Genomic DNA, 24,850 nt, shown 5'->3' with positions numbered 1-24,850 from the left:
TCGTGTTTGTGCCCAACACAAACGAAGCGGTTGCATTTGTAGTTGTTGGTGGGCTCTGATTTAAATCCTCATTAGACCCTTGGTTGCAGTAAAGATATTATAAGAAGCGTACGGAAATAAACTTTATGAAACGTTTGCAATCGTTTTGTTTCGAATTTTCCATAGCAACAAAACGAAACATAACCCAAGTTGACCGAACTCGTTGTTTAGTTTTGTTTTGTTTATATTAGAGAGTGCAAACAAAACGAAAAATTAAAAGCTCTTCAACTTCACAACAACTTATAGAAAACGAAACAGTACAATACACATTGCAAACGTTTGCAAACGATTGGTGGTTGATTGCAACATCCACCGCAATATGTTCCAAGTATGTGATGTTTGGTTTGCTTATTGGGTTGTTAAACAATCAAATGTGAGTGTGTGCCTGAATTGATAATTTCACACAGCAAACGTTTGCAAACGATTCATTTTTTTCGTTCGTGAATGAAACAACTAGGAACAGCATAACCGAAGCAATCGTACCGTTTTGTTCTTCTTCAGTTGTAAAGTTTGTGTTTTTGTTTTGTTTTGAGAACGAAGCGATTCAGAAAAAATTAAAAGTTTGTGACTGTTTGTGAATGGTACGGGAATAGTTTCGTTTGTTTGCGTTCATTGATTTAAAGAGGTTCTCTGTTGAATATGAGGCTTCACAACACCGTCTACTGCATTGCAGATACCATAAGAGGTCTTTATTTTATAACAAAAATTCATATGGGGTCATCTGTTGAAAATGTGGTCACATCAGATGTCTTCTATTGAACTACAGACTCCTTAAGAGTTCCTTTGTTGAATATTGGTTCTTCTGTTAAATATGAAATCTCATAAATGGCATTTTATTGAATAAGAGGACATCTAAGAAGACCTCTCAGGCTTCCAAGACCAAGAAATGAGATTTCAAAAGAGGTCTTCTTTGTTGAATATGAGGCTATGATAGTTACGGATCATTCATAAGGGATCCTCCGCTGAAATTCATTTTCTTAAGAAGTCTAAGTTGACGACAAGGCCTCATAAATATGCATTGAAACTCTCATTAGAGTTCCTGTGTTAAATTTGATACATTAGTATAGCTGTATAGTTCACGAACGAAGTACAAGTTCAATTGAACGATTCATTCAAAAGATGGTAAGAACTTGATCAGTCGCGGCAGTTCATTATAGTAGTTCACTGAACATCAACCGAAAGATAAACGAACAATTACCTCTTAGGTCATAACAGCTCAACTCGAAAGATAATTAATTCAAATATCACTATAAAAATGACCTTCGTCTTAATAAGGCAAACAAAAAAAAAAAAAAGAAAACAATCTAGTTCATCACGTCATTCACGTACCCAGAAAGAACAATGGAACCAAAAGACATATGACTGGCTGAGCTTATTGACGAACGATAAAACTGCTGAAATAGTTCACTTAAAAAGGCTGAACTAAAAGCAGTGATCACTAAATGAACTAGAAAGTATAAAGGCCTAGGTACATAAGCTGCCTCGCCGGGTTGCCTTGCTTGCTTCTGATAAAAGAATAAAAAAGAAAAGGGCAACCCAGTTCGAAATTTGCTCGACCTCCTTTATTCTTTTATTTTTATTATGTCAAAAATGAAGCAGGAAAGCAAGGCAACCAGGCAAAGCAGCTTATGTACGCAGGCCTTAACTCTATTCATTAGTAATTCTGTGTTGTATGTGAGACTTTTCATTGCATTTTATTTCTATGTGGAATATAAGATCATATAAGCGGTCTCTAATAAGAAGTCTGACGTGCAATAGCAGACGTCATAAGATGTTTTCTATTGAGCAAGAGTCTCATTGAAGGTCATCTTATGCTAGAAAGAACCTTTCAATAAAATAGCCCCACCTAATAAGAGGTTCTTTATGGAATTTTAAGCGGCGTTTTATTGAATAGGAGGCCTCATAACAGGTGTTCTATGGAACACCAATCATTTTAAGGTCATCTAAGCACATAAGAAGAGCTACATACATCTGTGTCCACCAGGGTGTAAGGACCTGGGTACATAAGCTGCCTCGCCTGGTTGCCTTGCTTTCCTGCTTCATTTCTGACATAACAATAATAAAAGCATAAAGAAGAAAAGGGCAACCTAGTTCGAAATTGGCTCGGCCTTGTTTATTCTTTTATTTTATGTTATGTCAGAAATGAAGCAGGAAAGCAATGCAACCAGGCGAGGCAGCTTATGTACCCAGGCCTTAAATGGGATACTTGCATCGTACATTGCTCCCTGTACAATTATTTTATGATTTCTTTAGTGGTTCGTTGCCTAGTTCGCATAAGGTAATTTCTTCGGATACGACTACTATGTGTTTGATTTCGGTCAAATACAGGTCTCAATTTACACCGGCAATGGATACCGGCATATTGCATTATTCATCTAATGTCTACCATTACCGCCATTTTTATGCCTTCAGAGCATTTGCTTGGTTTAACAGAAACTGAAACTATTTCAACAAAATTCTTTTTGACACCGTTTTGTGACATGCGCATGACATGATAAGTAGTTCAGTTCGTATACAAATGACAGATATTTACGTACAACAAAACAAACACACAGCTACAATCCGCTCTAGTTTGTGGAATGTGGATGATATTTGTAAGATGATGATGGTGAAGAAGAAGACGGCGATAAAATTAACTTTTAATTTTATTATCCTTTAAGATGTTGTTTTTGCTCAATTCAATTTTCATTTGTTAGGAACTTCTTTCTAAATTCGTTGTAGTTATTTCGTTTCATTTATTTCATTTTGCTAATTGTAGAAAATGTAATAAATATTTTCACTGTAATTCCTTTGTGGTTTACATTTCTTCACTTCAAATGCTTCTTTCACTGCTTCATTTTTTTCTTGTCGATTTTTCACATTTCCTTTAAATATTTATAATTTTTCTAATTTGCTTCAACGCGTTTGTATTCATTTATTCACTAGTTATTTAATTATTGCTATTTGATTTTGGTTTAAAATATTATTTACAAAAAAAAACTTTCAAAAATATTCAACTTGTCGAACACACGTCGCGTCTCTACTCGATTCGTTGCTTGATTTGTTTCCTGTATTTTTTTTTCGTTTCGTTTTCTTTAAGTCCTGTAATTTCTGGATTTGCCGCTGTGTTTGTATTTTTAATATCAGTGGTAGTAGTTGTTGTTGTTATTAAGTTTTTTTCTATATCCTTTGATTCATTCTCCTTTTTGATATTACTTCTTGTTATCCCTAAATTGAACTTTACTTCCCTGTTTTTTTTTTGCTCTCTATAACAAAACCCACCCCATATACATTCCTGTTTTACTACAACTCCTTTGTATCCCTTTTCTATCTACATTCTTTGTTATTGTTGTTTTATTTTGCTTTGTTCCTTTTCATAACTCCACATTTGATGAATGAAATCTACTCAAATAAACATGGATTTTTGAGTCTCTCTCTCTCGGGAATGAGCTTCGTTGAAGCTCATTTTCGTATTTTCTTATTGGAGTACAGTGCTCATATCGTTTGGGGACACACATAGAGTTTTGCTCAAGAGGTTGGAGTGAAGATATATTTATGCAATTGAGAGAGACATGGGTTTTTTTTATAAACTCGAGAGAAAAGTTTTTAATACAAAAGGACCTTATCTCCGTCTGCTTGTGTTTAGGGTTACCACTTATTTTCATATCAGACCGGCATAAAATATTTAATGAACCACTTGTGGATATCTGTCTGCTGTTTTTTCGGTTTACTGTGGGCTGAAATGATGCAGACTTTTCCTCTCCCAAACAGATGGCGTTAGGTATGTTTTTGCAATGGACTCTGATAGAGGAAATCACAATTTTTATTTATTAGTCGGGCGAATATCTTGTTCGCGGCTGTGTTGGAAACCAAGCTCATCAACAACTGCTTCTAATAGCGTTGCGATAGTTAGAACGTACTAAGGAAACAGATGATTTCAAGCTTTCATATACCATCTTTCTGTTCTATACATTACTATCGCGTCTGAGCTTGACTTTGAAGTTTCGTGGTAGAGGTGCTTAACGAAGTTCTTATAAAAAGTCTTATATTGGATATGAGACTTTTTACATTTATTTTATTGACTATAAGAATTTATATTGTATTGAAGATCTCATTAGACCATTTCTAATAATAGGAGGTCTTCTATGAAAAAATAGGCTGCCTTTTAAATTTAAGGTATCTAAGATATTCTATTACCTATTATATCTCATTGCACACTTCCTCTACAGTTCTCTCTACAGGTCCCTTGTTGAATAACAAACTTTATAACCACTTTAATTTTAGTGGATATCTTACAAGAGGTTTTCTGTTGAATATATTCCCCTGTTGAACATAAGACCTCGTAAGAGATCATTTGTTGAGTATGATACCTTCTGTCGCTTTATATACCTCATAAAGGGTTGTATCGTGACCGAGAGATAACAAAACTACACGCACTTGTGTTACCTTCCTGAATTGTACTACCATTACTAAGAGATTTATAGGCGTCAGTGTATTTCCTGGCCCGTCTTACAACTAATTCTCGTTCACTCCGTAAACCCAGACGGATAAGATGTTTAGTTTTCGTCACTGAATTTGTTGAGTGCTGACGGTAAACGAAGTATAAGATAAGACGTGTGGCATAGAGTCACTTAAACCGAATCAGCCGTCAGCCCTGTAATCAGTTTGCTCCACCGATTCGTTTCTTGCGATTCGTCCGCTCCTTGCGATCCGTTCGCTCCTGCCGATTCGTTCGCTCCTCGCGATTCGTTCTCTCCTTGTGATTTGTTCGCTTCTTGTCGATTCGTTCGCTCTGTTGTCTAACCATTCCCGACTCTTCTCTTTACAGAGTGGTATTGCCGATCACCCATAGCCGAGCGACACTCACGGCGATGGCCAATGAGCCGACAGGCGAGCATCAACCCGATTACCCCAGAGCCGTGTAACGCACCCGGCGACTGCCGAGAGCATCAGCCCGAAGCTGCTCCCGGACTTACACCTGTCAAGCCAAAATACACTACCACACACCTAACTGCAAATACATTTAACCATGATATTTACTGAATTCTATCACTAAAGCCGTGAAGTAAAACTAATCGTTTTCCTTACTTAAGGTCTGAGGGTCCTTAATTCGACCCTGGCAGCGGCTGAGCGGGCTAAGGTTATTAGCCTTGATAAAACCACACGAAGTCTCTTTGCGGTTTCTCTGCTGAATATGAGACCTTCTATAGACTATGCTACCTTAAAACCTAAGCTATATTTTAGCTGGGTCTTATTAAATAGGATATATATCATAGGAGATATATAGAATCGGAATCATGTTAGATCCACCTAAGCAAAGAAGAGGCATAAAATAAAGAGATATAGACAAGGAAATGCTGAAGGTCAAGCAGGGTCAAGTAAATCAAACCGGAAACCAGATTTTAGTATTTTTTGAAAGGTCTGGAAGGTGCGGTTTCATTATTTATGGAAAAGTCCTCATCAGTCTTTGTCTATTGTGAAACATTGAGGTTTAGAAGTAAGTAAGGAAAAGAAGATTTAAAAGCTTCAATATGGTTGTCCAGGTACTTAGGCCAGGAAAAGAGGAATCAAACATACCGATTCCATTCCTGTTGTTGTCCATTCCCAGCAAAAAATTGCTTCTCAGTTGTCGATCACCTTTAAAGGATTTCATAAGGAAATTGTACAACGGCGACACTATTTGCCCCAAGAGTCAGTGAACTTACTCTTGAAGCCAACACGCTAGTAGGCGAGCATAAGCGGAAAAGTGGCTAGACCACCAGAAGCAAAGCTAAATTGGTACAGGATTAAGTAAATTGTGGGCAATGGCAGAACTGATGATACTTTCAAAGGCGTGACAAATCCGAAAAGGTGAGCGTTGTATTTTAACAGGCAATTTATAGAGCACATCGAGAGTAATAGGGCGAAGAGGAGTGTGCCTCGCCTCGCCTCTCTATGTTGCAGATGTCATCCTAAACACGAAACCATCCGAAGTGTTGGACCCACACGGAACCTCAATGATATTGCTTAAGATCCGAATTTGAGAAGTGTCCTCAAATTGTTCTTTGGTACCAGAAGCCTGAAAATTTAGTATAGACCGACCTCTTTTCGACCAAAATCAGCACGGATTCTGGAAAATACACAGCCATATCCACATGTCAGTTGAGGACTGAACCAGAACAGGCCGATAATCACCAGATAAACAGGAATTCAGAAATAAAAATCTACGACTCGTAGAATGAAACAGAGAGTTTCCTAAGGCAGATTGATATTTCCGGTACTGCTTGACCTCAACTTTTCTGTAATTCCACACCACCAGACGGCATATGGATGGTAATGTATGCTAATGACTGTACGATATTGGCGGTGGGGCCTATCGTCGATAACATATTGTCACCTGAAAGTGCATTTAAGGTGACAATATGTAATAGGCTAAATGACTTAGTGCAGTTCTTCCATCTGAGGAATACAATCCAATGCCACACTTGTTGCAACATGTGCGGCTGAAATGAGCCTAACCCTAAACGTATTGGTCGATGATGTCAGCGCAAGCTACAGCTAGCAAGATCAGAAGTTAACTCACTGGCCGGCAGGACTTGGTGTACTGGCAAAGAAACCTTGTTGACCTATTACAAAGCTTGGATAGCAGTTATACTGATTCAGTTGCGCAGGCAATACAAGATAAAGTGTAAATGCTTATTCGAACACCGATAGGGTCCAAAATGTCCTCGTTATATTTTGTCCAAACTCAGTTTAAGTTTGAAGATATCGGTCCATTTCTTTGAATTCCTCCCCAACAAAACTTCGACATTTTTCGCTAAAATGGTGCGCATGAGGGAGTAAACGACTTAGTCCAAACTATGTATATCGCAAATTTATCTTCCGGTCGGTCCACTCATTCAAGTACCTCCTCCACAAAATTTCAAAACTTTTCGCAAAAGTTCAGTGTTAAGATATTTCTTGGAGTGTTTTCATATTTTTTGCAGTATGTTGTCCTCGCGACGACTATTACCACGATACATTTTTTTTCTGGGGGTCATTATTTGCAATAATGGACCAAAAGCTCTAAAAAGCTCTCATTAGCTTGGAAGTCATTATTTGAAATAATGGACCAAATGCTCTAAAAAATCTGTCGGCACAAACTAATATGTCTGAGGACGATATCTTACGAATTGAGTATTTGATTTGATCAAGATTCAAGAAAGTCTATACCACAATAAGGCTGCACATATTCGGGTACCTCTCTCACAAAAATTCAGGATCCTTTTGGAAATTGTTACCGTATTTACCCTTTGTGGTTTTGTTTACATCAATATTACTATTTTTCGCGGGCGAGTCCATGCTAAATCCTGCCGTGATCATCTGAAATGAAAATGAATTAAATGTCTATCGAATGCCATGACTCTCAAAATAAGATGACTTCAATATCAACCCTCATAGGGAATACCAAGCCTCACCCTAAACCGATAGGTTGAGTCCAGCTTTTCGTTGGTATCACATTTTCACGAGTTCAATTGAACTCCAACCAAAGGAAAATTAATAATTGGCCTGGTAGACCTAGGGATGGAGACCAAACATTGCGAGCGCTAACTACCGCATTTGAAACAAAAAAGAAAGGCTGCGGCCATATTAGACTGGTTATAAAACCTATTTAACAACCTCGTGGAGAAGAAATAAAACCTTTGGGCTGAATTGCAGAAAATGAATAATATTGATGAAAAAATCCTTTCTTTTAATTTTAAATTTTTTGTTAAATTCATATCTTCTTCTTTTACGTTCACATTCGCTATACAGCTTTCCCTTTCATTTTGGTAATTATTATCCTTCATGTTCGTGGAATACTTTCATTTGAAATTTCAATTAGTATGCGTTTCCTGTTTTGTGAGTTTTCTGTCTTTTGTCGGAATTGTTTTGTAAGACTTCTTTAAGTTTTGTGATTTTTTAGGAGTTTTTTAATTTTCAATTATACCCTCAATTAATAGGAATGAGTATAGGGGTTTTGGTAATGAACGACCGCTTCTTTTCAGAAATTATCTGAATGGGGTGAAACTAGGAAGACATTTCAACAAGAATTTTACGTTACGCCTGCAATATATGCGTCTATAGTTTCGTACTTGTAGAGAACCAAACAAAGGACTATTGAAAACAGAAAGTAATTATTTTGCTACCAATTGGTTTGAAATAAAAAAAAAACACAATAATAGCTTTTATGCGGTCTAATGATTACGAATTCTGTGGTTTGCGTCACAATTATTAAATGGAAAAATTTCATCTTTATCTAAATGTTCTCTTAAATTAAACTATACCAAGATTTTTGGTAATAACGTTATTATTATTATTCGGAATATATTCTAGTATCTCTAGGTGATATTCTTTAGCTATTCTGAATTTTGTTTGAAATCAACACCTAACTTAAATTTAACGGACTTTATTTGAACATTAAAGTTTGATTAAAAACACATTATCGCCAGACCTTTGCCTTCAAACTCAAACTGAAAAAAAAACAAATCCAAATGAAAATCACACAAACCGTCCAGACTCATATATAATCACTTGAATGCACTAATACGAAAGGAGCATCATTATCATATTCACTGCTCATCTTCTTCATCATCATCATTATTACAATCATAATTATCACCAACAACAACATTTAACCATGACAACATTCATTTATCTTCCAACACATACTCCAACATTATGACACTTTGGCCGTTGTGCCACAGTGTCATTAACACCCTTTCCTTGAATTTGGTGAAAGGTCCTTTAACATGAAACTGAAAAGCCCACACACACTCACCCGCACAACATAACTCGTTGGCTGTAAATGAAAACATTTACTTTTTCACTTTGTTGCTGCCGTTGTTATTATTTATGGGGAAAACATTGGTTGCAGGACTAACACAAAAGTCAATAGGGGAGCAGCTTTACCCTTTTTAGAGGCAGGATGTTGAAAATATAAGAGCAAATAGTATGGTTTGAGTTGGTGTTACCGATTTCAGATGTTGTCACATGGGAAAACAACCCTGGCATTTGAGGCTTTCCTTATTCAATATCATTTCCGTTTGCCAGATGCTTTTTAGCTGCCATATTTGCTTAGAGCCGTTCCATTACCACCGCCTTTTTTAATGGCTTAAGCTTATTTGTTTGTTTGTTAATGAAAGCCAAACCGGAAATAAGCATTAAACACAAAATTGTTGCATATCCTTAATAGCACAAAATCACGTCCAAACCAACCAACCATTCGTTCTTTACATTAAATAGCCTCTGCAGCATTAGCTGTTAAATATTTGTACATGATGGAATATGATACGTAATTGGAAATTGACTGAAATGGAATGCTTTCAGTGGAATATTTGCAAACTTAATATGCCTAATAAAATTACCAGGGCTCATCAAATTTTGATTAATGGACAATTTCCCTAAGAGCGTTGTAACGTTATTGAATGTCAAACCTTAAGTGTTTCGTTTAAGTGGACTCAGTTGTAATTTATTTAAGATATAAAATTAATTTTATGTCTCGGAAGATAAAAAAAATTGTTCATTTGATCTAAAAATTCTAAATACGAAACATTATTGCTTTTGAACTTGTAAAATTGCCTATATACTAATATAATACTTGTTCCCATAAAGCATCCCAGAAGGGACAAGGGAGACTTCTCTCATATCAATGAGTGTGAGTACTTAAGACACCACTTGTAGAGAAGTTGTTTCAAGACTTCCTCGAAAAATAACATCACCGAAAATACTCCATCAGGCGGCTGTACACAAAAACGCCACATGGTGAGCTACAATAACAACTATTAAATAAGCAATGAAAGCAACCGTCACAATAAATCAAGTATGCCGAAACGAGTAATTCGGTACCGATAATATGTAAGCAACATGACGATTTCCGAGAAACGTGAAACGAGGACTTGTCTTTCTGAGATGCAATACGTGACGGCTTTGGGTGCATTAACTTGGGACAGTTGACATCCCTGCTTAAACCGTGTTTTTTTGTACGTCGAAAATAACCACAAGTAGGTGGAAAGCACCAAGTTAGCATCCCTGTATATACCAGGTAGCGATCTCCTACCTAAAAAGAAATCACCTGATACTGGTGCTTCAGGTTTGCAGTCTTATAAAACTCAAAAATACACCCAAAACAAAATAAAGCACCACCTGACAAATCTAAGACGACAATGGACGCTGTCAGACACGCCATACACTCCAAAGCAGGGAATTGCTCGATCTCATGAGAGAGAGTGACGCTCTTAAATTGAGCCAGGAGAGTTTCCCCTAAGTAACTGGGAAGCCATCCTCCTGTCAGATGATGAAATGGATACTATAATTATCCCATCCAGGTCCAGAGAGCTGCCTTCCTCGGCTGCCCAGAGAAGAACAGTAATACCAGGGAGAGGAAAGACGAGCAATTCTACAAAAGGACAGTGCAGTACTCCACAAAGATCATTGGCAGAAACACGACAAACAGTGATGTCATCCGAGCGGAATTCCGGGAGATTGGGTAGAAAATTCGATTCGTGCGGCGTTTTTAAAGGAAATGCCCTTACGCTGAAAAGTGTTTCCTCCCGATTGATCCTACAAAAGGGCAGTGCAGTACTGAACAAAGTTTGTTGGCAGGAACCCGAATGTTGTCATGCAAGCGGAATTCCGGAAGATCGGATTGAAAATGCTATCCCTGGGGTGTTTCTGAAGCAAATACCTTCATGCTGAGATGTGTCTCCAGGGAATTCTCGTTTTTTTGGGCTACGGGATTTTCCAGGGAAACAAAATCCTCTTTCCTGGAAAATCAGGAAGTATATATTTACATTTATCACAATTGATATTTAATGAATGTATAAACTATGTGCCCGGCTCTTTTATACCATAGGACCAAAATTCGACTAGCTTTTACAGAACCAAATCCAGAAGATTTGGAAAAAACGTTAACCGACAAAAGTTTTTTTCAGAGAAAAGTTTTAAGGGCCGCACCAAAAACTTGAACTATAATGACGCATTTTGGTTCTGCTTCATATAAGTGCGGGCTAAATCCGGACAAAATTCGTAATCCAATCCATTCATTTTTCCACAATTTTTGTCGGAAGCATTGATCCACCTTCGTATTTTAAAATTTCCCGGGAAATTCTGTGTTACCTGAAATCGCGATTTTGTGATTCCCGTTCCCCGGGAATGATAAAAACTGGGAAAACCCAAAATCCTAATCTCGATTGATCATATTCTGACTCGTGGTACGATCTCCAGCCCACTAGCTGCGTACCGTGGTACCAGTGCGGGCTAAATCCGGACAAAATTTGTAATCCAATCCATTCATTTTTCCACAATTTTTGTCGGAAGCATTGATCCACCTTCGTATTTTAAAATTTCCCGGGAAATTCTGTGTTACCTGAAATCGCGATTTTGTGATTCCCGTTCCCCGGGAATGATAAAAACTGGAAAAACCTAAAACCTTAATCCCGATTGATCACATTCTGATTCGTTGTACGATCTCCAGTCTCCAGGCCACTTGCTGCGTACAGTGGTACCAGTACCCTTCGAGGCAGGGCGCTCTGATAAATGAGGCTGTGGAGGAGAGTGTGGGCCGAAATACCCAACCACTAAGATCAGTAAGGCCAGGGAGAAGAAAGACAAACAATCCCACAAAAGAGGGAAGTGCAGTACTGTGGCTAAGTTCATTAAGTTTATTGGCAGAAACCCGTCATCCTAGCCGAATTCCGGAAATCGAGTTGAAAATTCTATTCGTAAGGCGTTTCTAAAGGAAATGCCCTCACGAAATGACAAGGCGCACATAAACCAGGATACAAGGTCTTAACCAGGGCGACTGCTTCATCTGCAACTGTTCCTAAGGCCGTAGGAGAAATAAGTCCTAGAACTGTTCAGGAGCCTCGAACTTGCAGAGGACAGGCCCACAGACCACTGCAATGTCGGCAGCTTTTGACAGTTCTAGGCCTTCAGGGAAATTCGAAGCTGGAAGGTGCAGCTGGAAAGAGGAGAAGGGAGGGTAAGGCGAAAAGTCAAGTGGCTGAAGCGACTGACGGTCCATCCACTTCAGACAGCAGCAGGCATGTGAGAACTAATCTTTTGAGGGTCCACAGCCTGATGCCAATATGATGGTGATGCTGCATCACCTGCAACTGTTCCTAAGGCAGTAGGGGAAAGAAGACCTAGATCTGTTCAGGAGCCTCAAACTTGCAGAGGACAGTCCCACAGACCACTGCAATGTCGGCAGCTTTTAACAGTTCTAGGCCCTCAGGTAAATTTGAAGCTGGAAGATGGAGCTGGAAAGAGGAGAAGGGAGAGTAAGGCAAAAAGTCAAGTGGCTGAAGCGACTGACGGTCCATCCACTTCAAGGCAGGCTATGGGAATATCGAAGAACTGTTCGCAGCAGGCATGTGGGAACAAATCTTTTGAGGGTCAACAGCCTGATGCCAATATGATGGTGCTGCTGCCTCACCTGCAACTGTTCCTAAGGCAGTAGGTGAATGAAGACCTAGAACTGCTCAGGAGCCTCGAACTTGCAGAGGACAGGCCCGCAGACCATTGCAATGTCGGCAGCTTTTAACAGTTCTAGGCCTTCTGGGAAATTTGAAGCTGGAAGATGGAGCTGGAAAGGGGGAAAAGGAGGGTGAGGCGAAAAGTCAAGTGGCTGAAGCGACTGACGGTCTATCCACTTCAAGAGGGGCTATGGGAATATCGAGGAACTGTTTGCAGCAGGCATGTGAGAACAAATCTTTTGAGGGTCCACAGCCTGATGCCAATATGACGGTGGAACGTCAGGCGGGCAAGGAGTCTGCTAAGCCTGGGAAGGCCAGCTAAGATAACCCGGGAAAAAACCAAAACCTTCTGGTAAGAAGCCACATGAGCCATCCAGACCGGCGGGGATGATCGCCCCAGACCATCACTGATAAGTCTGATCCCCTTGGTGGGATAAGTGAGGCTCATTGGTTGTTAGTAGAAAGTCGTCTGAGGGAGGTCAGAACAGCTTTAAGGATTGTAGGCATGGTATCTGATTGCTGCAAAAAAACCTGCATCATTGTAAAGCGGCGGCTGCGGAACTCCTTCTCTCCACTACAAAATCCGAAGTCGACATTGATTTGGTTCAGTACCCAATTTCTACTCTAAATTGGGGAGACTTTCCGAGAGTTATCGTGCCAACCAGTCATTTCTTATGGCTTTTGAGTCATTGTGTCAGTAAGCATGGACTTGGAAGAACTAGGTACCGGGTACCGGAGAGAGTTGTCCGGTCCAATATAGTCATGGAAACCAATCGGTTTATCCGTTCGAGCATTATGGTGCGCACCAGCCAGTCAGACATGCTATTGGCAGAACTAAATCGACTCCAAAGTGTCCGAAACAGATTTCGACAAACATTTTTGTGGTCGAAAACCATTATTTCGACTTGGTGCAGTTTAATCTAATAGACGATACGATACGTTAGCCAAAAGGCTGGAGATGTAAAAATATAATGATGGGATTTCAGTCACGAAGGCGACGCCATGTAGAGATGAATTGGAAGTTGTGGGAAATTGAAAGACTTTATTTTCTTCTTCTCCGTGAAAAGAATCAACGCCGGTCACGCCAAGGTGAATTTGACTAGAGCACCTTGCTTGAGTTCCAATATATGTACTCCTAGTATGTAAGAACTTTCTATTAATTATGATGACGATGACCTTGAGGCGTGCCCCTGGTATGCTACTTCCGAATGGAACTCTCAGTAATATGCAGACGCTATCATATGCCTTTGATGAGTCTTTCCCAACACACTATTGGAAAAATCGAAATCCGTATTTACTACCCTCTGCCCAAGTTGGATGTGGAATTAATGCAGAGGGTTTAGACCATTGTCGAACAGCCATTTGTCGCTGGTTACGAAGTTTTTTCGGCAATTTACACATACACGACCCGAACGCAAAGAAAGGGCAAATGTTTTGATTTGTTTTTGTTTTTTTAGCTTACGTGCATACAAACTTACAAACACACTGTCATATCATGCCAATGTATTGAATACACTCACATTTTTGGCTGTCCTCTTCTTGGTCGGCACTGGTTTAGACTTTAGTGTCGCTAGTCAGCAGAGCGAAATATTGGAAACAATAGTTAAAACCCCTGATACTGAGACAGGAAACGTACGGCGACCTGGCATAAAACACAACGGTAAAGCCCCGTTGGCTGTTTTGTCGGAAATGTAAACCTTTATTTTTTGATTTATCAAATTTTTAATACGGAATACAGTTCTTCAGACCACATTGACTTAGCATTTTAATTTCTTTTGTAATCGACTTACAACATTAACCTTCGTTGAAAAATTTAAAACATACGGCTGTGAAATACAGCGGAATCATCACCGGTACCTTGATAATTCGAAAACCTCAATAATTCGTAATAAGCTGGCAATACCTTAGAGCGGTTTCATTCGAATTTTAAGAGCGATATTTCGTAAAAATTGCCGGTGGCTTGGATTACAAATTAACGATTCTAAGAACATTTTAAATTAAGAATATTTTTTTCCACAAAATCTTACAATTTTTACTTTTTTTGTATAAATGGCGCCCAACGCGAGGTGAAGTCATAAAATTTATTACATTTCTTTTAACAAAAAAAAAAAATTAAAATATATAGAATAGGGTATCGAAAAGACCATAACGAACTGATGAACGAACTAATTCACATGTCATTTGGCACGTGTAGTCATTGCAAAATGAGATATTATTTTCAATCAGAAAAAAGAGGTGTGAGTTATCCAAGTGTTCGCAACGAATGAAATGAAAGGGAATTTAAACTGGATGATGAGATGTTGCGACAACGATGACTGTTGTTATGGATACGTGTACTGGCTTAATGCTCAGGGATTTTACAATACATCACTGCTAACAACGTGAGACAACAACACCACCCACCACCTTTGCCGTTCGATACCTTCAACCACCAAGCAGTGGTACAGCACAGCAGCAGTCGAGGAAAAGAACACAAATGTTTAAAACTTTTAAAGTCAGTTCGAGAATAAACACGAGATCCGAATTGATGCTAGCCGACTGTTTGTTTGTAGAAACATGCCAGATACCTTTAATGCCAAACGCAATGATATCCTTTCTACAAGGATATCATATCATATCCTACCTATTACAGTGCGAAAAGGAAAAACAAACGAACAAAATGTATAACACAACTTGAAGCTGTAAGAGTATGGAGTATGAATTTGTAGCTTACGTTTATTAACACGTCCCAGGGGTATGTTTTGAGCAAACAACAGCAACAACAACACCAGTGGCCAGCAAGCAACATAGGCAAATTATGCAAAACGATAAGAGTTAGGGTATTAAATACTGTATGGTTAGCTACAAATTTCAAATCCAACTTCTGTATTAAATAAGTGTATACTTTTAGGAGGAGTAATGTTTGAATGAGATTTACTTGAAGTAGTTAAGGTAGCGAGATTGAGTGTAGTTTTAGGGCTTAAGGTAACAACGTACAGCTGTTTCGACATGAATTGGGAGTAATGAGTGTGAGTACGTGTGTATGTTTGTGTGGGTGTTAACAAATATTCCCCTTTTTAATCCGTACAACATTGAGGTATGTTCAACGGATATGATTTAATCAGAAAAAATTGTAATGCAAATCCTGGCCTATCAGTCATGCTGACCCGGTGTGTGCGTGTGTGTCTCTTTCTCCACATTTGCAACACCCCATTGTCTTTCGAACAACAGCTCTTTGTGTTAGCCTGCGGACTGTGCCCAAAGAACATCAGTCATACAACCACCGTAACAAATTCAATTTCATCATGATTTAAAAGTATTTAGAAAATGTTCGAAACCTTTGTACGTTTTCATCTCCTCACACATCTCCTCTTACCACTTGTGCAACCATGGAAAGTCATGAATATTTTTTGCTTTTATATGAAAATGGAGAAAAATGCGTTACTGGCTGACTGGCTTGTTGGCGATGAGATAGTGATGTCAGGTATATAGAGACTTATTTACATTTATGCTGATTCAAGGATTATTGAAATTGTAGATTTAGTCCTCTTCCCACTCTAGCGAATTTTTTTAGAAAGAATTTATATTAAATTTACTTAGATTTACATTTAATGTGGAGAGAGGGATCAGCAAAAAGTTAAGTATGTTTAAAATATTTACATATCTGCATATTTTGCTGTGTAGTTGTTGGAAGAATATGAGGCCAGAGAAGTTAATATTAATAAAAAGATTCAATTTCTTAAAGTGATCTCATTAATATATATAAAGCATGTTGATTTATGGGAGTTTGTGTAAGTGGCGCCCAACGTGGAAAACTATGGCGACAATTATTATGTATTAGAGAGCAAAACAGTTTTTAAATTTGTATGGAAAGAAGAATAATCAAAAAGTTAAATTTGTTTAAAAGTTTCCATATCTGAATATTTTTCAGGAATATTATGAGCTCAGAGGGGTGAATATAAATGTGAAGATTCAGTTTCTTAAAGTAATTTCATTTATAATTGTATTGCAAATATGCAAAGCATGCTCATTTATAGAATCATTGTGTAAGTGGCGCCCAACGTGGAAAATCTATAAATACAGTTATTATGTAATTGAACGAATAAGTGAACAAACGTTTAAGTCTTTGAAATTTTCATATCTTGACATATTTTTCTGATTGTTTTTTTGGTGTCAATAATATGAGGTTGAAATGTAGGAGTCGAAGTCACGGTGATCTAGGAACAACATCTGCAGCCTTCCATGTTGTGTTGGATTAACATATTGCAAAAGGATCGGTTTGAGCTTGACCATACATTGAGTTATAAGAATTCTTATGGAATGTAATAATCGCCAGGACCTAGGGGACTTTAATGTCCATCACATGTTTCCACTTTACACCAACACCAGCTATTCGGATTAAAGGTATTTGTACACAGATTTACGAAACAAAAATCTATTTTTTGCGAAAAATTTAGCAAGAGAATCTGAAGTTGCGCAACATTGATCGGCTTTGTTATAACAAATTTCTTTCTCCCATCCGCACATAATTAATTCTTGGTTAGTGCACATCTACAGTATATGTATATCCCTTAACTACGTACTAATGATTTGGAGAGAGGTCTTTACATTGTCTTCATACCGAAAGTAGGGAAACGAACATGCTAAAGACTCTCGAACCGAAAGCCTTTCATAATTTCTGCTTAAAATTCTCTAAACACATCGACTTATATTCGTGAAAAGACGGATAATTCAAACAACGACATGCTTATCTTAAAGAGTGATTCACAGAAGCAACCCTACACGAAGTCGTTAGGACTATTATAACACAAACAATACATATTATCTGATTTCGTTCAACAAGTTTAATACCTCAATAAAAGAAGAAGTTCTAGGTAACTTTGGCTCAGAATCATTCATGCGTAGCTAGATAACCACGATACTGCAAGTAGACCCATTAATATACTCTAGGACATATCATACTGTCGAAGCACGTAAATGTAGGAACTCTACAGGGTAATGGCTTGGCTAAACAGGGAAACGTAGTCAGGGAAATGCTAAAAATAACAGACCCATAAGCCTTTCATAATACGAGGGCAGTTCGGAAACTTCTTTGCCTAGCACAAAAAGCGCGGTATAAACAGAAACAAGTAAAAAGTCGTTAAGTTCGGCCGGGCCGAACTTTTTATACCCTCCACCATAAAATAGTCTTAATTAAAATGGAATAATTAGTGTCCTTTTACAATTTTAGGTGGAACAACTTTTCGAAAATGGTTAGACTCCTACTGCCTCCCACTATTGCTTAAATTACACTGTGAACACAAATGTTGAGACAGAGATAATTCCTTTTGGAGATGAAAGCCCTTGGTGTGTGTATATTAAAAACCACGAAGGACAGATGCGCCGTGAATCGAACTTCCGCGTTATGGCGTGAGGAAATTTTTGGAAGAGACCCTGTAAGCCATCATGAATTAGCATTATATCTTTGTTTGTTGTTTTTGTAGAGCACTTAAGCAACAGTGAACAAAGATATAACGCTAATTCCTGATGGCCCACAGGGTCTCTAACAAAAATTTCATCACGCCATAACGCGGAAGTTCGACTCACGGCGGATCTGTCCTTCGGGGTTCATAATATACTCACCAAGGCCTTTCTTCCCCAAGAGGAATTTTCCGTGCCCCAGATTTTCACCTCCATTTTGTTGCACAGTGTTATCTGATCTAATCTAAAAAAATGTGTTCAGCTAGGTGAAAGGTACCACCTACGGGGCTATATCAAAGAATCAACCTATCTTTAAATTTTTTGGCAGAAAAGTTTTATAGCTGCAGGGAACTTCAAGAGTCAAATTGAGGGTAGTTTCATCAAAACAATGTAGACCCTCAAAAATGGACCCATGTTGACGAATTTTTGTGAAGAAATTTCGTGACCACTGAAAATTCCCGAAAATCGGGAGGTACAGTTATATGGGGGGATATACCAAAAAATGGACTTATATTGACGATTATTTTTGAATAGACAAAATTGTAGCTAAAATTCTCAAAATACCGATCATTACAGCTAGTTCGGTTAAAAATTGCAGCTAAAATTCTCAAAATACCGAAAATCGGGAGATACCGTTATATGGGGGCTATACCAAAACATGGACCTATGTTGACGATGTTTCGTTGGAGATGTTTTATGACCATTGAGAACTTCAAATGTCAAATTACAGCTATTTCGGTTAAAACTGTAGCTAAAATTCTCAAAATACGGAAATTGGGAGGTACCGTTATATGGGGGCTATACCAAAACATGGACCTATGTTGACGATGTTTGGTGGAGATGTTTCATGATCACTGAGAACCTCAAATGTCAAATTGCAGATATTTCGGTTACAAATTGTGGCTAAAATTCTCAAAATACCGAAAATCGGGAGGTACCGTTATATGGGGGCTATACCAAAACATGGACCTATATTGACGATGCTTGGTGGAGATATTTCATGACCACTGAGAACCTCAAATGACAAATTACAGCTAGTTCGGTAAAAAATTGTAGCTAAAATTCTCAAAATACCGAAAATCGGGAGGTACCGTTATATGGGGGCTATACCAAAACATGGACCTATGTTGACGATGTTTCGTGTAGATATTTCATGCCCACTGAGAACCTCAAATGTTAAATTGCAGATAGTTTGGTTAAAAATTGTGGCTAAAATTCTCAAAATACCGAAAATCGGGAGGTACCGTTGTATGGGGGCTATACCAAAAAGTGGACCGATATAGCCCATCTTCGAACTTGACCTGCCTATGGAAAAAGGACCTTCGGGTGCAAAATTTCAGCACTCTATCTCAATTATTGCGGACGAGTGATTACAACAGACGGACAGACGGACATGGCTAGATCGTCTTAGAATTTTATCCTGATCAAGAATATATATACTTTATAGGGTCGCAAATGATTAGTTCGATGTGTTACAAACAGAATGACAAACTTAATATACCCTCCATACTATGGTATAAAGTGTTTTGGAAACTTCCATTTCTGTTATGAACACATGTTAAATTTTGTTTCGATCTGGCAACTCCTTTATATAGAAACAGGTGTTCAAAAAAGACGCATCCGCAATTTTTTTACAATGGAAAAATTAGAAATGCGTGCTGTCATTAAATATTTACATAAAAAAGGTTTACCGGGACAAGAAATTCATAATGATATGGTGAATGTGTTAGGTGAAAGTGCTCCTTCATATGCAACAGTTAAAAATTGGGTTGCTGAATTTAAACGTGTTCGTACAAGCATTGAAGATGAACCACGTAGTGGACGTCCAAAAACAGCAACAAGAACAGAAATTGTAGCCAAAGTGCATGATATGGTATTAAATGATCGACGAATAAAAGTGCGTGAAATTGCTAATATCATGGGCATCTCAAATGATCGAGTCCATTTGAGTTTGCATGAAGAACTACAGATGAAAAAGCTTTCTGCAAGATGGGTGCCGCATTTGTTAACAGTTGATCAAAAACGCATAAGAATGAACATTTCACAAGCTTGTTTGGATCGTTTTAAGCGAAATAAAATGGATTTTAAGCGTCGTTTCATAACTGTTGATGAGACATGGATCCACCACTATACTCCAGAGACAAAAGAACAATCCAAACAATGGACTGGAGGAAGTGCCCCAAAGAAGGCAAAAACAATTCAATCGTCTGGTAAGGTTATGGCAACGGTTTTTTGGGACTTCAAAGGTATTTTATTGATTGACTATCTGCAAAAGGGTAAAACAATAAATTCAGAGTACTATTGCAACCTTTTGGATCAATTAAATGTACAAATTCGAGAAAAACGTCCTGGCTTACAACACAAAAAAATTATTTTTCATCAAGACAACGCACCAGCGCACAAGAGTGTTTTAGCAATGGCTAAAATCAACGAATTAAAGTACGAGTTGCTTGACCACCCACCTTATTCTCCTGATTTAGCTCCCAGTGACTTTTACTTGTTTCCAAATCTAAAAAAAATCCTTGCTGGCAAGCGTTTTACCTCAAATGAAGATGCAATTACAGTTGTAAACCACTATTTTGAAGACCTTGAGGAAAACTATTTTAATCAAGGGATAGAATTGCTAGAAAAGCGTTGGACTAAGTGTATTGAAGTTTCAGGAGATTATATTGAAAAATAAAAATATTTTTGAAAAACTAACTATTCTCTTTCATTGATAGGCTAAAAAGTTTCCGAACCGCCCTCGTATGGATAACTCAAACAACAAATCTTCCAGTCAACACACTAAACTTAAAGAGCGCTAAACACTTTAAACGCCTACCTGGATATATGTAGAAGGCGTCTTCCACAGCGGGAACACTTAGTAACTTCTGGATAACCACCGTCCTGTAGAGCACGGGCACGGAAATCGAGGAACTCCACAGGAAGGGATGATCTTGGATCCTTGTCGTTAATGAAATCTTATGCACTGAAAGCACTGGTCAACAAGAAGTGTCTTGGGGGTGAATCCGGGATAAACTGACATGGTGTTATTCACTACAAAAACAAAATATGCAATTCTCAATCTTCCGCGAATATGAGGCCAAGAAATAGCCTTTTCGAATCGAGCCAAATGCCTAGCCCTGATCCTAGACTCAGAATTGTCATGGAAACGAAACATTGTGTCGCAAAATGTTTGGAAAGTATACAAAGTTGTAAACGCCTCAAATATTTAAAATATTGTGATATTCAAAAGAAATCATTTTAAAGTGAGTGGAACGTAAAAACAAAGACATAAATACAACAAGATAAGACATTTCTTTTGCTATCATTCTTCAGTGAATGGCTTTTGAATTTAACATAATGTTATGTTACGATATGGTGATATAACATTTTTTTCTTTTGTACATTTTTACGTATTTAACCGAATTTACCGATCCACTTGACATGGAATTATTCTTGAATAGATCCTTGAATATATAAATTTCGTTTCTGATACCATTACATGAAATGTTCCTCCTTGGTGGCGATTTTGAATTAACTGCAACCTGTTAAGGGTAATGTTTCTATACAAAGTATCGTAAACATTTTTTTGTTGCATGCATTTTGTCAGGTCTTTATTACTTTATGTCTTTGGTAAAAATGGAAATTATCGGCATATTAGGTGAAACAGCTTTGTTGCAAATCTTCGGGCCGAAGTTTTTGGGCAACAATCTTTAATCATTTGTTGATCAGAATTAATGTTTGTTTACCTTCACTATGGGCCCAATGGCCGGTTTCTGTGAAAAAGTCTACTTTTCAAGTCATATATTTGAGTTGTAGATGTAGACGTGTGATGTATTTTTTATTTAGTTTGTATGGTAGTTTATACGTATTTTGGAATAGAACTCTCGTTATCGCTACGTATCCGCGAAACTATATATGTGTACGTAACTTAAAGAGCGCTAAACACTTTAAACGCCTACCTGGATATATGTAGAAGGCGTCTTCCACAGCGGGAACACTTAGTAACTTCTGGATAACCACCATCCTGTAGAGCACGGGCACGGAAATCGAGGAACTCCACAGGAAGGGATGATCTTGGATCCTTGTCGTTAATGAAATCTTATGCACTGAAAGCACTGGTCTACAAGAAGTGTCTTGGGGGTGAATCCGGGATAAACTGACATGGTGTTATTCACTACAAAAACAAAATATGCAATTCTCAATCTTCCGCGAATATGAGGCCAAGAAATAGCCTTTTCAAATCGAGCCAAATGCCTAGCCCTGATCCTAGACTCAGAATTGTCATGGAAACGAAACATTGTGTCGCAAAATATTTGGAAAGTATTTATACAAAGTAAAGTAAGTATACAAAGTTGTAAACGCCTCAAATATTTAAAATATTGTGATATTCAAAAGAAATCATTTTAAAGTGAGTGGAACGTAAAAATGGAAATTATCGGCATATTAGGTGAAACAGATTTGTTGCAAATCTTCGGGCCGAAGTTTTTGGGCAACAATCTTTAATCATTTGTTGATCAGAATTAATGTTTGTTTACCTTCACTATGGGCCCAATGGCCGGTTTCTGTGAAAAAGTCTATTTTTCAAGTCATATATTTGAGTTGTAGATGTAGACGTGTGATGTATTTTTTGTTTAGTTTGTATTGTAGTTTATACGTATTTTGGAATAGAACTCTCGTTATCGTACGTATCCGCGAAACTATCCATATGGACCCAAGAACTTATAGAATATTGCTTGCAGATAGCGTGACGCTTGAAAATTGGATATTTTTAAGTATTGGATTAGGCTGGGAGTGGGACTTGTAAATATGACACAAATTTGATAGTTATCTAAATCGAGTTATACCAAGCATTGACATCCATTATGTTCAACATCTTTAAATTCAGTAAGTGGCACCTTAAACCCTTGGTAAATTTAAAAATCTTAACCAGTAATTATAAAGTTTTCCAAAATCGGACGCGATCTCGGTATTCTACTTCCAAATCATCAATTAATGATAGAGGTCACAATTACCAATGTATTGTATACCAATACGTCCAATAATCTCTGGGATTTCGCGTTTGGCTATTGTGCAATTCATAGGGCCAATTCAAATACAATATAATCAATTCTAGCGTAAACAGCCACGGTCACGGGGCTATTGGTAACCATGCAAAGCATTTGAATCTACCACATACGAGTAAAGACCGCTGTGACAGCTGCAGAAACGAAGAAAAGCAGGTAACGGTTGAGCATCTCCAGTGTCCCTGCCCTACACAAATGCAACGAATATTTAAAGTCCTAGAGAACCGTCCCTTTATGATCTCACTGAGATAAACGTACGTAAATCGATCAAAAAAAAAAAAAAAGCAGTTCATTCTCTTGTGAGCGGTGAGCAAAAACAGCAAATTGACAAAATACCTCTCAGGGGGTTGGGCGAATTTTGGATTCCTTAGAATAATGCAATAGCGGTGCTGAGGTCAAGCCGAAACTCCAGTGTGGCAGGAGCTTTTTCATAACATAAAGCAAGGTCCTGATTTCAAATCTTTACCTTCCTGCAAACGTTTCGTTTCGATCAAAAAACGTTAAGCATATAAAAAATAGAAGACTTGCTGAAAACTCATATCATTTTTATTTGGCTTCTTATTATGAAAAATATTGCGTTTCATTTTTCAAGTTCTAAAAAAAAATAAATAAAACTTCCCAAAAACACATCCTTTAATCACGTCAAAACAAATTATGTTTGCACAGCGGGATGAACAAAAACTTTTTCAAATTTATGTTCACCACAAATATCTGAGACGGTGGCCAGCACGGGCTACAAAGGAATACATGTTTAAAAAAAAGAAAACTTGAACATGATGCTGCATGTGTACATAACTTGTTTCGTCCTCAACAAACATGATACCGTTAATAGTCTTAAAAATTGATATTTATTTATCTCTAGGCTCTCTCTCTCTTAACAAATCCTGTTTGAATGACGCTTTTAATAATTTCTACTTCGTTAAAGGAGGGGAAATATTGTGAAACATTGCCACAAATGTAAAATTTGAAATATTTAATGTCCTCGCCACGTGTGTGTCCTTGATTTTATTACTTTTCCCCCATCTATTTCTAACGGAGGCATACATTTTCGTTATTTAGCCCGTTGTTACTTATTTTTGGACTAGGCACAATTGCGCATCTTTATTGTGGCGTATTGCCATCATCATAAATAAGCTCATAAATGCAGATTTTTTTGTTTTGTGTGTTTTTGAAAAGATAAAGATTGAAATCTATGCTTAAGGGTAAGTAAGTAAAAAAATTAACTACGATACAAAGTTAACAATGCAGAGCCATATCTGCGTGTGTTAAGGGTTCGTAAACCCAGCAAAGAATGTGAATAGTAGAGGGAAATCAAATCAAAAACTCTTTTGTACTTCCCTCCTATATTGTAATATAAAAACAGAAAAAAACTGTCTAGCTAAAAACCTACCACTGTATATGTGCGCTGTGAAAGTGGTTTTAGCTAAGTCTATAAAGTGTAGCTTTAGTATTCGAAGTCTAGGCCGCAGTCGCTTTGTACTTCTTATTAAGAGCAGCGATGCGCCAAATGTCTCACCGTTGCTCTCATAAAAATCCAAAAATCATTGGTCAAAATTTTGTTGAGTTATGCATTTTAATGCGCCCTAATTTGTGGCTCTATAAATCTATAACAAATTTGTTTTCTGGGTTTTTTCCATTTTTATCGCTTTTCTTTGTTTAATTTTTACGTCATTATTTGGTTAATAATCCCATGTTCATATTTCGCTATTATATTGTTAATACAAAGTTGTTTGCCCAAACATTTTTAACGAAATACTTTTTTGGGGGTTCTGAACATTCATCCCTGGTCACGTCTATTGACTTTGATTTTCTTTTCAATTCGATTTTTTCTTCGTTTTCACTTATTAACAACCGTTAATGTTCCAGACATCA

General features: G+C 37.7%; 1 protein-coding gene across 12 annotated transcripts in view; it reads right to left on the bottom strand.

Annotated features, from left to right (window-relative positions):
• The window catches only part of LOC141397778 (uncharacterized protein CG43867), a 664,656-nt gene that overhangs the window by 123,799 nt on the left and 516,007 nt on the right, over window positions 1-24,850 (bottom strand). Inside the window, exon 1 of one of the 12 annotated variants that reach the window (XM_073974491.1) lies at window positions 2,577-2,645. The exons of the other annotated variants lie outside the window; for them this stretch is intronic. The gene's annotated coding sequence lies outside the window, so the exon portion shown is untranslated. Of the gene's footprint in view, window positions 1-2,576; window positions 2,646-24,850 lie in introns of those variants that run through there. 12 annotated transcript variants of the gene reach the window in all.

This window comes from Musca autumnalis, unplaced genomic scaffold (assembly GCF_047663935.1).
Source record: "Musca autumnalis isolate F117 unplaced genomic scaffold, ASM4766393v1 scaffold_3, whole genome shotgun sequence".
NCBI classification, from domain to species: Eukaryota; Metazoa; Arthropoda; class Insecta; order Diptera; family Muscidae; genus Musca; species Musca autumnalis.
This window is presented reverse-complemented; position numbering and strand designations above follow the sequence as displayed.